We start from the raw sequence: 14451 nt of genomic DNA, 5'->3' as shown, positions 1-14451 counted from the left end.
TTTTAAAAATAACAGGCAATGTCGGGGGGTTTTGCCATTCAGACAAGCTGCAGCTCAGAAAGAGCTCTGATTGGTCTGCATCCCGATTGGTTCCCCCACCCTCCCCCCCGCATCTGCAGCTGATTGGTCCATTTCCCTGCAAGCCACAGCTGCTGGATCCCACCCACTCAGGCCTTGGCTCTCAACCCTGGGGATGAGGTCCCACAGGGAGGCACTGACTGATGGCTGTTGCTGCGTCCTGAGCTTGTGCCAACCTCCCTGCCACCATGACAGGAAGCGGCACTGCCTCACCCCTAATGAGTACCCCCGCAGCAGGTACCCCCTCCAATTCCCCCAACTGTACAGTTCCCCCCTTCAGTTTCCACTGGCCCTCCCGCCCTCCAGTTATCCCCTCCTTCGGCAGTGTCCTCTTTTTGGGAACCTGAAATATCGTAACCCTAGGATGGTCAATGACCCCTTGACAAGGAAAGCAAGAAAAAATACAAAGAAAACAGCAATTGTAGCCATTTGGAGGCCATTGTACGTATTGGTGTTGGTTTATTGTACTCTGTCTTCAGTACGTTTTCATGTGGCACAACTTAAGGGGTAAGAAGTGCAGGGTTCTGAAAAAACTTCATTCTCCTTGTCTCTTCCACCATCCTTATTTCCCCTCCCCATAAATCCCAGCAGAGAAACTATTTAAATCCTGGGCACCTTTGGAAATAAGTTCAAAGACGCAGCAGACTTTGTTATGCTTGTCAGTCATATCTTCTCATCTATGTTTTAAAACACTTTCTTTCTACAAAGTCAAGGGAATTGCTGATGAGTGGGAGTGCTTAATAATGGAGTAAAGATTTTTTTTCTCTGAACGTGAGGAAGATCTTTTTTGCAGTTGATGCTGCTTTAGGAGTAGTGGCGGGCCAATTCTTTTTCAATACATTGAACAAATTATTCCTCCTTTTGATTTTTCTTTTGGCTTCTGCGCATCCCATGGTTGGATGACCTTTTGCCATGAATGATCGATACATGTTGTTCTGTCACACTTGGCTCCAAAGGAGGGTTGACTTATCTAAGCTGGGGTAACAGAGAGAAGTGTATTCAGCAGCATGTACCTAAATAAAAAGGAGGGCTATTTGTGTTGGAAGGCAGCAGGCAAATTAGTTTCTCTTGTCTTGGGTTTTCTGCATTATCCCCTCACTATTCCTCCGCGTCCTGCGGTAGAAACACCATTCCTTTGTTGCTTCCTGTTCATTTCCATGGCAGCAGATTATGTCATTACATGCACAGGTTGATATCGTGTGAACAAGCTGTGGGGAAGTAAACTATAGAATTTCCAGGATTGGGGTGAAAGAACAAGAATGTGGATTGTACCTAGGGTCAGCTTTATGTAATTGCATAAATTCCATAAACTGCATCCCCATGGTTTCAGCCCTGTAGAAGCTGTAAATAATGCATTTTAATTAATGGGTTGCTGGAAGCTGTAATGAAAATCAGATTGGATCAGGTACTGCAAAACTCAGCAATTTCAGTAATTGGCATTATATGTGGTTTGATTAACTGCTTGGTGCTCCCTTACCCTAATTGTATCAGTAAAAGGGTGAAGCCCTGTCACCATACTCACACAAGCAGCCCCATTGAAATCAGGGCCACTTAGGCGAGTAAAACAAGCTGAATTTATTTGACAATCAACTTCTACAGTCCAAATGATGCTGTTATATAAAGGATAGAGAGATCTTAGGGGGTGGTGTTATCTCAAAGAATCATAAAGTCCTGAAGTCCTTGTTTATTATTTTGTTTGTGGTTTTACATTTTCTTTGGATCTCCTGCTGTTTGCAGTGACTTCCTGACCTATTCTGGCTTGTGGTGTTGCTGAACTGCTGTGTGCTGCATCCTAGAAGCCTTTTACTGCTGGGGGAATGGTTCCTTTAGGTAAATTTGTAAAGTATTTGGGATGAAACATGCTGTTGGTGGTATTAGCAATAATAATAATGCCATATTAGCAATCGTACCATTTAATAACGACCATAGTTTTATAGCTCAGAAATAAATGGATTATATTAGTCAGGGATATTGCAGAGATAAACTACAGTCTGTAGTGATTTCTACTACTGCTTCCTTTCAGTTTAACAACAGTGTACAGGAATTCTGGTGCAAGTTAAAGTGTATCCAGTAATCATTTTGACACTGGTTTCACAACCTGCTTCTACAAGTTCAGTTAGTCATGAAAGTTATGCCGTACCATGTGGTTTCTTCTGTTTGTCCCATGCATCTCAAAAGGCAAAGTCTTTTGTGTTTTCTGTGGCCCTGCAAACCACTTTGCATGAGGTTGTCATATTGGTCTTTATAATGCACTGTAGATTCTCCCAAGAGTCAGTGAAATACGGTAGATATTGCTGTCTTTTTTGCTTTGATGATTATAGAGCTAAAGGTAAGCAAACTTGTTGGTATTTGTTCCTAATTTTTAAAAAAAGTCTAAAACATTATTGCATGTATTGTGATTCTATATTGTGCCTAGTCATTCCATAGCTATGGTATGTTAGCAATTAATATTTCTACATATAAAATATTTTAACAGGTGATCAGTAGAGGTGTAGCTACATATGGCTAAAGAAACTGCTCAACTTTTAGACTGATTACATTATTTAACATAATATAAACACACGAAAGCCCATCAAACCAGTGATTCTAGGTGGAGTACTAATAGACATTTGCTTGGCATTATTCCACTGTGACAGATTTGGATCAAGGGATGAACCTGCTGTTCAGTCTGCATTTGATGCTGGCTTCTGAGAGTTTTTTAAAATTTTTGTGTGTGAGATTCAGCCAGCTCCCCAGTACCCAGGTCCAACAGAACTCAGTCAAATGATTCCTCGTGAATGGACTGACCAAAGTCTCAGGTACTAGTTTGTGTCTTGTCCTTTGTGGACCAGTTAAGACAGAGCTGGAGACCAAGTAAGACTTTTATGTCATCTTTTAGGTGTTGCCTATTTTGTGCTATTAGGATTACTCATCACTGTGGTATCTGAGCGCCTGCCAGTAAAGTATTAGAGATTCTTTGGCCTACAGTGCTGCTATAGGTCAGACTAGATGATAATGATGGTTCCTTCTGACCTTAAAGTCCATGAGTCTATGAGATGATGTAACTAGTACTTATCATGTGTAACTCTTTCCTTCTTTAGCATATTGGTTATTGCTTTTCACTTTTTCCATTTCTGTTTTGTCACTTTGTGACATCTGAGGAAGGTAAAGAGTGCAGGATGATGAATGTGAATAATTCCAACAAAACAAATTTTACTCCAAAAACAGCCATAATTTGGCCAAAACCAAAACAAGAGAAACCTCTTTGGAAAATCTTAAATGATTTCTCAATTTCTTCCATAGTTAAAGACACCTTATCATGCTTCTGAGAGGCCTGACAGGTATTGTGAATTTTGAGTGCTGTACTTTCTTTCATGATGGCAGCTGAATCTAGGTTGTTAATTTTAATTCTACAATACTTTTTTTTAATTTTGTTGATTGGAGGGGGGGGGGAAGGTACAAACAATATGATTCAATTTTAATCAACTGGATCATATTTTAAAGTCTTGTACAATGTAGTCAAAATTCTAATAAAGAAAAAACATACAGCACAACTCAGCAGTAGTAAGTGCTTTGTTATTTCCCCTGCTCTTCAGTTGTAAAGCAGAGTCATCAGTGTATAGTACTACGCATCTCACTTTCTGTTCTAGAGCCTAGACCAGCATCACATGTCCCAGCTGACCACTAACAGGGAACTTGCTCTCAAAACCCAATAATACTTCCTCATTTACTCCAGACTGCAGATCCTTCCCCATAACCAGTAAGGTTACAATGAGCCCATAAGCTCAAGATGATTTGAAGGTCTTAGGACGGTTAGACGCCAGATCAGAACATGCCTGATGGGTAATCCTCAGGACTTCACTAGGAGTTAAAAGATTTCACTATTAGATGACCATTTGTTATTAAAATGTTCACTAGCGCACAGGGGGATTGCAGGTCTGTGCACAGAAGGACACGGATCCTGGCACTAGTGCATGAGGGTTTGTTTGATGGCATAGAAGTTCAGGCATAACAGGATAAGAAGGGTATATTTTGTTATAAGTTGAGATACTAACTTTAATTTTACGTCATGTGTGATTAAACTCATGCAGTGAAACGTTGTCCTAACATTGAATCTGTGCAACACTAGGATGCTGCTGCTGACACAGTGTCACCGCATTGGATCAATGCTGTAACATTGTGATGCAACAGCATGATCTGATTAAGTTACACAGACGCTTAGCTATTTTGGGAGTCTTTGCTGTCCCAACAGCTAGGTTTACAGGACTTGGCATCACCCTACTGAAATAAGAATGATCCCATAATAATCATAACAGGCGTCAACCCTAAAAAGTGACTTTTTCTCTTTATTCTTTCTGTATTTATATCATTCAACAAGAGGAACTGCATTTCCATGTGTCCCTTCTCTAGTTCCCCCTCAGTTTAAGCCCTGAGAGCAGTTGGACAAATTTTGCCTTCAATTGCAGCTGTGCAACCCCACTGATTTTGCTGATACCCATCTGAAAAGTTGCACCTCTGTTTATAGGTGAGAGCTGAAATTGTTCTATGGACTTAACTGAACTCTTTGTAATTTCCTAAAGCTAGTAGCCTCCAGTATATTTGTTCAGGGAACGCCTGACTTCTTGCCTCCAGGGATTAATTATTTTCCCTATATATAGGGTATGATGGTCATTAAGAACTACTAGGTCTTTAGAAGTTTAGCCAAAAGGGATTTAGGGCAGCGTCAGTCATAGGTAGAGAGAGTCTGATGATTGTGATCGTTCCCAAGTACAGGATCCTTTGAAGCTTTTCAGTTTTCTCATGTTCTTGTTTCTGTTACGGAACATTACACAGCTCGATCTGTGACCATGCTGTCAAGCGGGAGCACTTAATGCCTCCTTCAGCTGTGTAACTCTGACTTTAAACTGGTTATAAATCTTACGCAACTAAAACTCAGCATAAAGACATCCGCATCCAATTTGGCCAACAGGCCACGAGAGCCAAAATTATTCATTGATGTTCGTGGCATTTACGAAGGACGAATGTGGGTCCTGTTATACAGCGCTCAGAAATGGCGGAACGAACTAATGTCAGGTGTCTTGTAACAGCATTTTACTGTGTTAAAAAACAAAGAGCAACAGAGCTGCAGTTGTCAGCAAAGGGTCAGCACAGGACAAGAGGATTTGCAATGGTGACTTTACTGAAACAAAAGCCTGGGAACAAAATGATTAGTGAATCAAGTCATTTGAAAAAGTGACGCATTGTAACAGCACAAAGTGACAGAAATATGTTTCACTTCTAATGGCGAAAGCCATAGCTCTTTCTTCTGTAGAGAGCACATTTGGTCTCGTGGTCAGGTCACTGAGTTGGGAGATAAGAGGGGCAATTCTTGACTGTGTCACAGATTTTCCGAGTGACTTTGAGCAAGTAACTTACTGTCTCTGCCTATAAATCCCTGTCTGTAAAACGGGACAAATGTTTCCTTTCTCCCATCTGTTGTTTCCCTTGTCTCTTTGGACTGTAGGCTGTTGGGGCTGGAACAGTCTCTCACTGTGTGTTAAAAGTGGCTAGCAAAACGTGTGACAATCTCAGTAGGAGTGTCTAGGTCAGGGGTTCCCAACCTTTTTAGCTCAAGGGCCACAAAGTTCATTTTTATAACCCTGAAGGGCCTTCAACTCATAAAAAGTGTGTTGATGTACCCACCATTCAGGACTACAAATCACTGCGCATTTAAAATAAACATTTGGATGCTCCTGTGCTCATTTTTACATTCACTGTATTACACCTACAAGTTACTCTCAGTATGTCACCCACGCACAGACAAAGCACTAGAGTAGACAAGTGACTGGCACTACACACTGAAGCACATGGTCTGGAAACTAAGTCATGGTGGGTGGCCTGCTAAGTGCAGGCCAAACCGGAAGGCACTGATTTTTAGAGTCTGGCCCCTCTCCTCAAGCATGGCTGGGTCCTGGCTGCTCCACCAGCAGCCCCTTCCCCTACCCCCAATTGCCCACTGCAGCCAGATGAAAGGAGTTCAGCGAGGAGGCTGCCTCCTTGCTGATCTCCCATCCTCCTGACTGCAGGAGGGAAAGCACAGGCGTCCTGTAGCCCCATGTGCTCCACCTGTGTACCTAGGCAGCGGCTCCCTTCTGCAGCCAGGGGGATGGGAGACCATTGCTCCCCTCCCTCTGGCTCCAGCAGGGACTGCAGCACATGGGGACGCAGACAGAGCGCTGTGCCATGCTCCCTGCTGGAGCCAGGGAGGGGAGCACTGATCTCCTGTTCCCTTGGGTGCAACAAGGAGCCTGCACCGGTCTTGTCGCCCCACGGCAATGCTCTCCACTTGGGTCCTTAGGCAGCAGCTTTCTTCTGCAGCCAGAAGGCCACTTAGAAAGACTCCACGAGCCACTTTTGGTCCCCGGGCCACGGGTTGGGAATCACTGGTCTAGGTGCTGTTGTAATAATAATTTTTACTAACTCTTAAGAGCCCTTAGTGTATTAGTCAGCTGCTAGCTTTCCCTGTCAGTAAGTTAGATGGGAGAAACTGCACTTTTCAAAGTGAGCGTCAACTAAGACATTCAGAAAGTTGAGTGACAGGCACTTTCACACTTGGCAGCTCGTCACAGCAAAATGAGGATGATCAATAGCATCCAGTGGAGATGGTCTGGGGAGAGAGTGTCAGTTCTTTCCCATCTAAAACTGGAAATATTTTCAGGTTATTGTTTTTAGGAGGGAGTATGATAAACAATATTCAAACCATCCATTAACCACTGATTCTGTGTGCTCTGCAATTTTATGCAGCCCCTCAAATGGTGGCATAATTACCTCCCTTGGAAAAACTGCCACAGAATCTCTCTTTGTGGCCCGTAAGTGGCCAGTGGGGACTGGTGGAGAGGAGATCTGAGAGTATCCAGAATCCCCAAGAAAATGCAGACATGAGGGGAAGGCTTCTTGAGGAGATTCTGGCCTGGTGGAACCTTTCTCGAGCAAAGTCTCTTATGGAGCATAGAGGCTCAGCAGGACAGGCACTGCTTACATTTGTAGAACTCCTTAGATATGCAAGAGAGGATCCCCCTGTTATGCTCCAGGGAATATAGGCAGGACAGTCTGCCTTGCTGGCTGGAGTGAGATAAACTAGCATCTTGGTAGCTCCACAGCTGGGGCTGTGTCTGCCACCTAAGATCATTTCACGTGAAAGTGCTGCATGTCTTGTTTCAGAGGGAGCTCTTCTAGGGTACTTCAGTCTGTAAGGTGCTTGACCTCTCTGCTGAGACTCCCAACAAAGGGGCCAAATATTGCCAGTACTGATGATGATGCAGACACACATCCACTGGGGTTGAAACCATCAACTCATTTCACACATTACAACAAAACAACCTCCCTTTAATGCTTTAAAATAAGTTGCCCCTGCTTCCCTTCCAGATAAACTGGTCATTAAATGTGCAGTGCAACAATATACATTTTAATATGGTGAAACATAAATGTGTACATCTGGGAATAAAAAATGTAGGTCATACTTACAAGATGAGGGGACTCTGTCCTTCGGAAGCAGTGAGTCTGGAAAAGATTTGGGGTTCCTAGTAGATAATCAGCTGAACATGAGCTCCCAGTATGATGATGTGGCCAGAATAGCTAATGCAATCCTGAGAGGCATAAACGGAATCTTGATTAGGAGTAGAGAGGTTATTTTACCTCTATATTTGGCACTGATGTGATCCCTGCTGGAATACTGTTGTCCAAAATTTAGGAAGGATGTTGATAATTTGGAGAAGGTTCAGAGAAGAAGCCATGAAAATGATTAAAGGATTAGAAAATATACCTTATAGTGATAGACTCAAGGAACGCAATCTATTTAGCGTAACAAAGAGAAGGTCTGTAAGTCTGATTAGTCTGTAAGTACCTAAATGGGGAACAAATATTTAGTAATGGGCTCTTCAGTCTAGCAGAGAAAGGTATAACATGGTCCAATAGCTGGAAGCTAAAGCTAAACAAATGCAGACTGAAAATAAGGCATACATTTTAAATGGTGAGGGTTATTAACCATTAGAACAATTTACCGAGGGTCATGGTTGATTCCCCATCACTGACAATTTTTAAATGAAGATTGGATGTTTTTCTAAAAGATATGTTCCAGGAACTATTTTGGGGAAATTTTATATCCTTTGCTATACAGGAGGTCAGACTAGATGATCACAATGATCCCTTAGCATCTATGAATCAATAAAAATGTTAAATAAGGGATTTAAATACATTTTCATTTAAAATGCACAAATTTGGATACTTTTAACACTAAGGTAAATCTTGTGACATCTCTTTTCTCCTTTAAATTTATTTGATCAACAAGGCTAATTTAGACACAGCAGCTAAACTTTTATTTTTGGTTGATTGTAATAAGGGCTTCAAGGAGTCCTGAAACCTTCAGTCACACGTCTGCTAATCTGGCATTGTTTTTATGCGATTAGTTCAGGAGTCCATGGGAGAGGTTGCTTTTAAAATGCCTCTCATGTGAGGTATCAAAGGACTTGGAATCTCTGTGGGATTTCCAACTGCGTGAGATGATCTGATTAATCTCACCTTTGTAAGTGCACCTGCCTGCTGTGACAGCGGTAACAAAACTCTGCCGAATTCAAAGCATTGGTTAAATATTCCCTTTCATTACTTCAAGGTGTATTTGGCTGTCTGAAAATTGAAAGAACTCCACAGTGGATGTCCCTAGGATTTCCTGATATTTCAACTTTCTGCTTTTATCTGGTGCCATTAGGTAGCCAGCAAAACAATGAGTCTGTGTCCGTGGAATTTCCTGTGGAAAGGATTTTCCCAGTTTTAGTGGCCTGCAGAGGTTTGACGTGCTGCTCACAGCCAACCCCAATGTCAGTACAGACATGTGTTCTGCAAGTACTAGAACTTCCCAGGATGCAGTGTGTCTGTGTGAAACCAAGGGCAGTTCAAGATGCAACACCGTGTGTTGGGACCTGTAGTATCTACCTGCCACAACTGATCTACCCTGCCACAAGTCGGTAATAAAGATGAGGTTCGCTGCAATATACTTGATGTTGTGGCTGCTCCTTTACAAAATCAATATTACAGTATTCTATGATAGTATTTCAAAATACTCCAGTAAAAGGATTGCAAGATGTCAGCTGGAATTTTCAAAGGACTTTAAGGAAGTTAGGCACCCTTTGAATTTCAAGAGGAGTTGAGCATGTTTTGTTTGTTTTTTTAATTTACTTTGGAGAGGTGGTTATTTAGGAGGTTGTCTGATACTGTGATGACTGTTTTATATGTAATCAGAAGTCAGGTAATGTTATAAACTCAAGCCATCTGTTAGCTCTCAAGCAGTGCATATTCCAGAGATGATAGAATATCTTCCAGAAGTTGTATAAGGATCCCAACACTTATTCATCATGGTATGGGCTTAGTGGAGTTTCTTAAGGGTTGCAAAGTAAACTGGAATAAAATGTGTAGTCTGGTTATGTGGATGGCTAGCCACTGGTCTCTTTTGTAGTAAACACTTCCATCTAGCTGGTCATAGCCTCAGAGGTGAAATACGATTATTTTATCTGTTAAGATGTTGAGCTATTCTGTGGTGCCTCTCCCTTGCTCTCTGTTTTTGAGATGGAGTCTTGTCAGTTTTTGATAAGCCAATGATTCAAGTTTTCATTGAGTTTTCCAGCATGAAACCAAACCCCGTTTTACGATTTTCATTTTTTTCACGGATTTGGAGGATGTGGACTAGCAACTTCTTCCCATAGTGAGTCATGCTGGGTTGTATCCTTTTACTGCTGTAGAAAGATCAAATCAAAACCTTTTAATAGCATCACCTTTTTATTTGATTTGATTAAAGTAGCTCAGCTAAAACCAATACCCATGAAGAGCCCAGTTCTGCTCTCATTTACAACTGGTTATAGCGTTGGAACTCAATGGGTTTGCACAGCTTTAAGGACTTGATTCTGTACAGTGAAATTGTACCATTGAAATCCGTGGGAGTTTTGCTATTCATTTCAATGGGAGTAGGAGCAGAGCCTGCTTGAGAGCAGCATTGGACACATTATAAAGGAAAAAGAATATTCTAGAATGTTAATGTGACTGAAATATACAAATCCAGAAGTCCAAACACAAGAACTTTAATTAAGGATTGCATGTTTATTGAATCTGCTATTGTCACCTCAAATTATATTCACTTCACAAGTCCAAGAAATTATTTTCTAACTACAGCCCCTGCAAAGACAACTTGGGATCTGAAAATTAATCCGTGCTCTTTTTACCTTTATACATCATCACTAGTAATAAGCACTCTTAAACTGAAACTTTACCAACAGTATTGTTGATGCTCTTCCTGGCAGGAAAAAACCCAGGTCTTGCTCTCCTTTGGTTGGTTGCATTAGTACAGGTGAGTCAACAGTAACAGATGATGAAAATATTGTGAATTGAAGCCTGCAAACATGCGAAATAGCAATAAGCAGTGGAGTACATCAGGAAATAAAATATAAGGGGCAAGGTTGTGTTGCAAAGCAGTTGCTCAGGGACATTTCTGTTTCACAAAGCCTTTACCCATAGCTTCACATCAGCTGCTCCTGTCTACATTCAGCTGATTTCCTCTTGCTTTGCTTAATTTCTTTGAGTGAATAGACCCTGAAATTTTGCACTTTTCAGTTGTCACAATGCTAAGACTTGTTTTAGAATTAGGAAGATTGGGGCCAGGATTTCACCCTTTGAAGTCAATCCAGTGACTCCCAGTGACTTCAACTGGACAAGGATTTGACTCCCATTATCTTTTCGTGTATTTTTAGTATAGAAATCACAGGTTAGATCATAGTCCATCTCTCTCCCAATGCAAGATTGTTCCTTAGAATATATATTTTAGTATTTTCTCCAGTCTAATTCTAAAATCCGAAGTGATGACCTTGCCAGTTCCCTTAAGAGAATATTTCACAGCCTAACACATTGTCAGGAAGATTTTCCTGATAATCAGCCAAAACCACCCAGACATCATGTCCTGCTCAGTTTTTTGGGTTCCATAGATCCATTCAACCCCCCCAGAAAGAGACATACATTTCAGAAAAAGAGGTCCGTCCAACTGTCCTCCACAACCACCCAGCCATCTTTGAAGCATCAGTTTTGATTGGTTGGTTGAGAGTTTGAATCATCTTGCACCTCTGGATTTACAGCAGTGCCCATTAGACCATGTCCCCCACTTTGGAGACCACCTTGCTTATTTCCAACATGCTTGGAGGCAGATCACTACCTCACCCACCTTCCTGTCTATCCTTTTTTCTAAAGTCAATACGCAGTTTTCATTGCATTCAAACATTCCCCAGCCATGTGTGATCCCAGAGACCAGAGCTCTGTGCTCATGCCTGAGGACCAGAAAGTGAATCAGCCTAGAAACAAAAGTGATACTGGTCTTGCATCATGGGTGAAAAGCGAATTAGATGTTTAAAATTCTTTCAATAACCTCAGCTGTTAATTTGTAACACAAGCAGAAGTCTTTATTGTAATTAACACAGTGCCTCGTACTGTGGGTCTAATCTTTGTGTGGGGACCCTAGGTGCTACCATAGTAGAAATAATATATAATAATCATGGGGTTTTGTATCTCGACAGTCTCTTTAGGAGCTTAGTTGTCTCAGGCTATGTCTACACTACCACTTATGTCAGTAGAACTTATGTCACTCGAGGGTGTGAATAAGCCACCCCCTAAGTGACATAAGTTACACCGACGTAAGCACCGATGTGGACAGTGCTCTTCCACTGACATAACTGCTACTGCTTGCTGAGGGTGGATTAATTAAGTTGATGGGAGACCTCTTTCCCATCAGCTTAGAGCAGTTACACGAGAGAGCTGAGAGCTGCACCGATGCAGCTGTGCCGCTGTCAGCTCTCTAGTGCAGCCATAGCCTTTGACTCAAAGAAAGGACAGGATGCATTGCTCTTTTCTTTTATCTGTGTGCTGGACTATTTGACTACCGGTGGATCGAGCTAACAGGAATGCCTTTCCCTGTGGTTATGCCAGAGGGCTGTTGCATGAAACTTCATTTGGCAGAAAGAAAGATTACACACAAGGAACACATTAATATCTTCCAGATGCCATGCTGGGACTGTCAATAATGTATTTTTTCTCCCTTTTATGAATCCCAATAATAAAAGAATATAAGAACGGCCATACTTGGTCAGACCAATGGTCCATTTAACCCAATATCCTGTCTTCCGACAGTGGCCAATGCCAGGTGCTTCAAAGGGAATGAACAGAACAGGTAATCATCAAGTGATCCATCCCTTGTCACCCATTCCCAGCTTCTGGCAAAGACAATATATTAATTATACAATATATTAATTGTACTGTTTAAGAACAGTGTCAAGGGAACAAAGCAATCAGTGGCACCATCTGCTGTGAGCAGGTTTGGGTTGTTGAAGGGACTGCATATTTCTTTGTCATCTCTGTTAATGAACCCTTACATTTTCAGCCCGGTGTCCCACAGATACTAGTCTGGTTAGAATGTTAGCTCAAAGGGGAAATCGGCGTTTCGTTGCAAGGTGGACGAATAATCATGTACCACTGTAGAATAGGACAGAGGCAGATGCACTGGAGCTTTTTTACCTGGAAAGTCAACACAATATTGTGAGAGCTGCTACAGAAACAAAACAGAAACTAGACAAAAAAATAAACTACTATGTGCATCCAGTGTTGTATTAAAGTAAAATCTGGTATTTGTTTTCTGAGTAAAAATGGAATTGTTTCCTTTACAGAACACCCAACTTTCACCTAAAAGGAATTACTACAAACTCTACTCAGATCTTCATAGAGAGTGGAGGAATGCCTAAACTTTGCTCAAGTATGAGCCACATGGGAACTTGTCCAGAATTACGTAGAGCAGGTTAAATTTATCCTATCTTTGTTATGGAGATGCATCCTGCAGAGAGAGCGAATCCCAGCATGTAGTGCTTCAGCTTGATCTGAGAATGCTTTCTCTAGGATGCTGGGATAGTAGTCTCCATTGGCTACAGATCTGTACTGAGAGCAATGAAAGGCCACGTTGCAGAAATTTGCAGGCGCATTCGGCCTGCGAGTTATACTCTGTCACCCCAGGCTTAATATATCCAGTACTGATGACTATATAATATATGTAGTAGCCCACATTTTCTGAAGTGACTTGTGCTTGTGCATATGACAGGTTTTGGTTACCAAGAGGCCTTTCCAGAGAACTTTCTGAAAATCACACTCCTTTGAGATATCTCAGGTTGGGCTTCTCAGGTTGGGCTTCTAAATTCACTAGTTATTTTTTAAAAAATCTTGGGCTATATGTTTTCTTTCTACATTAATATCCACTATCTGTGATTTTATGAGATGAAGGGAAATGCATATCCTATATCTGAGTCAGTATCTGGCTCATGTGTACCAGGGGAATAAATATATATTCCATATAGAAAGCATGGCTGGATAGATTACACATGTTTGATGATCCTCACAGCAGTCACTTGTGGGATGTCTAAGCAGGAAAGCTGCATGTTTTAACAGAAAATGAATAATAGATCTAAGCCATACAACCCTCACCAACCCCTCACAGTGCTGTGCCCCCCTTTCTGTGTGTGCAGGATTTCACCTGTCGGACACCCATTCTAAGATCTTACGTGTCAGTGGTGACTGAAAGTGACCAGAAGCCATTGGATAGCTATTTGGTAGTGTGTAAAGAATTTGGCTATTTCAGTCCAGTTCCCAGCAGAACAGCCACAAAAGCCGCCACCACCACCAATGGCATCCTTGTTGGCAATCTCAGCAAAGAGGCCGAGGATTGAATGGGCCGTGGAGACTGAATTTCAATCTTGGCCTTAGAAGTGTCCAAAGTCAGGGTTGAGGCCCATTGGCCCGGCAGCGTGAAAAGGCTTGTATTGCTGGGTACTGCCTGTGTGGTACCAGTTCTATAGATAAACAGAGAAGTTAATTTCCTGGGTCAGTTAGTCCAGCACCTTTTTCAAGCCCTAGACTCACATGGACAAACTAAAGTGCTGGGAGGTGTCACTTAGATTTAGAAATACAATGGGGCTTATTTCCAATGGACTTTCCATGAAGTTACATGGTATGTTGAAGCATGTGTTGTGACTAGAGGCTAAGGTGATGGATAGGCTAGAAATGCCAGGAGTAGGTGAGACAAATAGAAGCAGTTATTTAAACTATAATACATGTAAGGGCAGGGACCTTGTCTTCTTACCTACCTGTGAATCATCTCACACATTTTCAATTCCATATAACAACAAGTGATGATAAGAAAAGCTAGGTAGGTATGCTGGCATTGACGAAGTATCCCCCACTTTTGACTCATTTTAGCTAGAACTAAATGAAGATAGAAAGGAGTGAGTCTATTTTAAAGACATGTGCAACTGGGGACATAGGATTTTCCAAGTCCAGATACAAAGC

At 41.8% G+C, this 14451-nt stretch overlaps 1 protein-coding gene across 1 annotated transcript in view; it reads left to right on the top strand.

The window, feature by feature from the left end:
• The window catches only part of LRP8 (LDL receptor related protein 8), a 260617-nt gene that overhangs the window by 121453 nt on the left and 124713 nt on the right, over window positions 1–14451 (top strand). The gene's annotated exons all lie outside the window — the stretch shown is intronic.

The sequence above is a fragment of the Emydura macquarii genome, unplaced genomic scaffold (assembly GCF_026122565.2).
Source record: "Emydura macquarii macquarii isolate MOO-44397 ecotype Brisbane River unplaced genomic scaffold, CSIRO-AGI_Emac_v2 contig_3506, whole genome shotgun sequence".
NCBI lineage: Eukaryota > Metazoa > Chordata > Testudines > Chelidae > Emydura > Emydura macquarii.
Note: the sequence above shows the minus strand (reverse complement) of the source record. Positions and strands in the feature narration are given on the sequence as shown.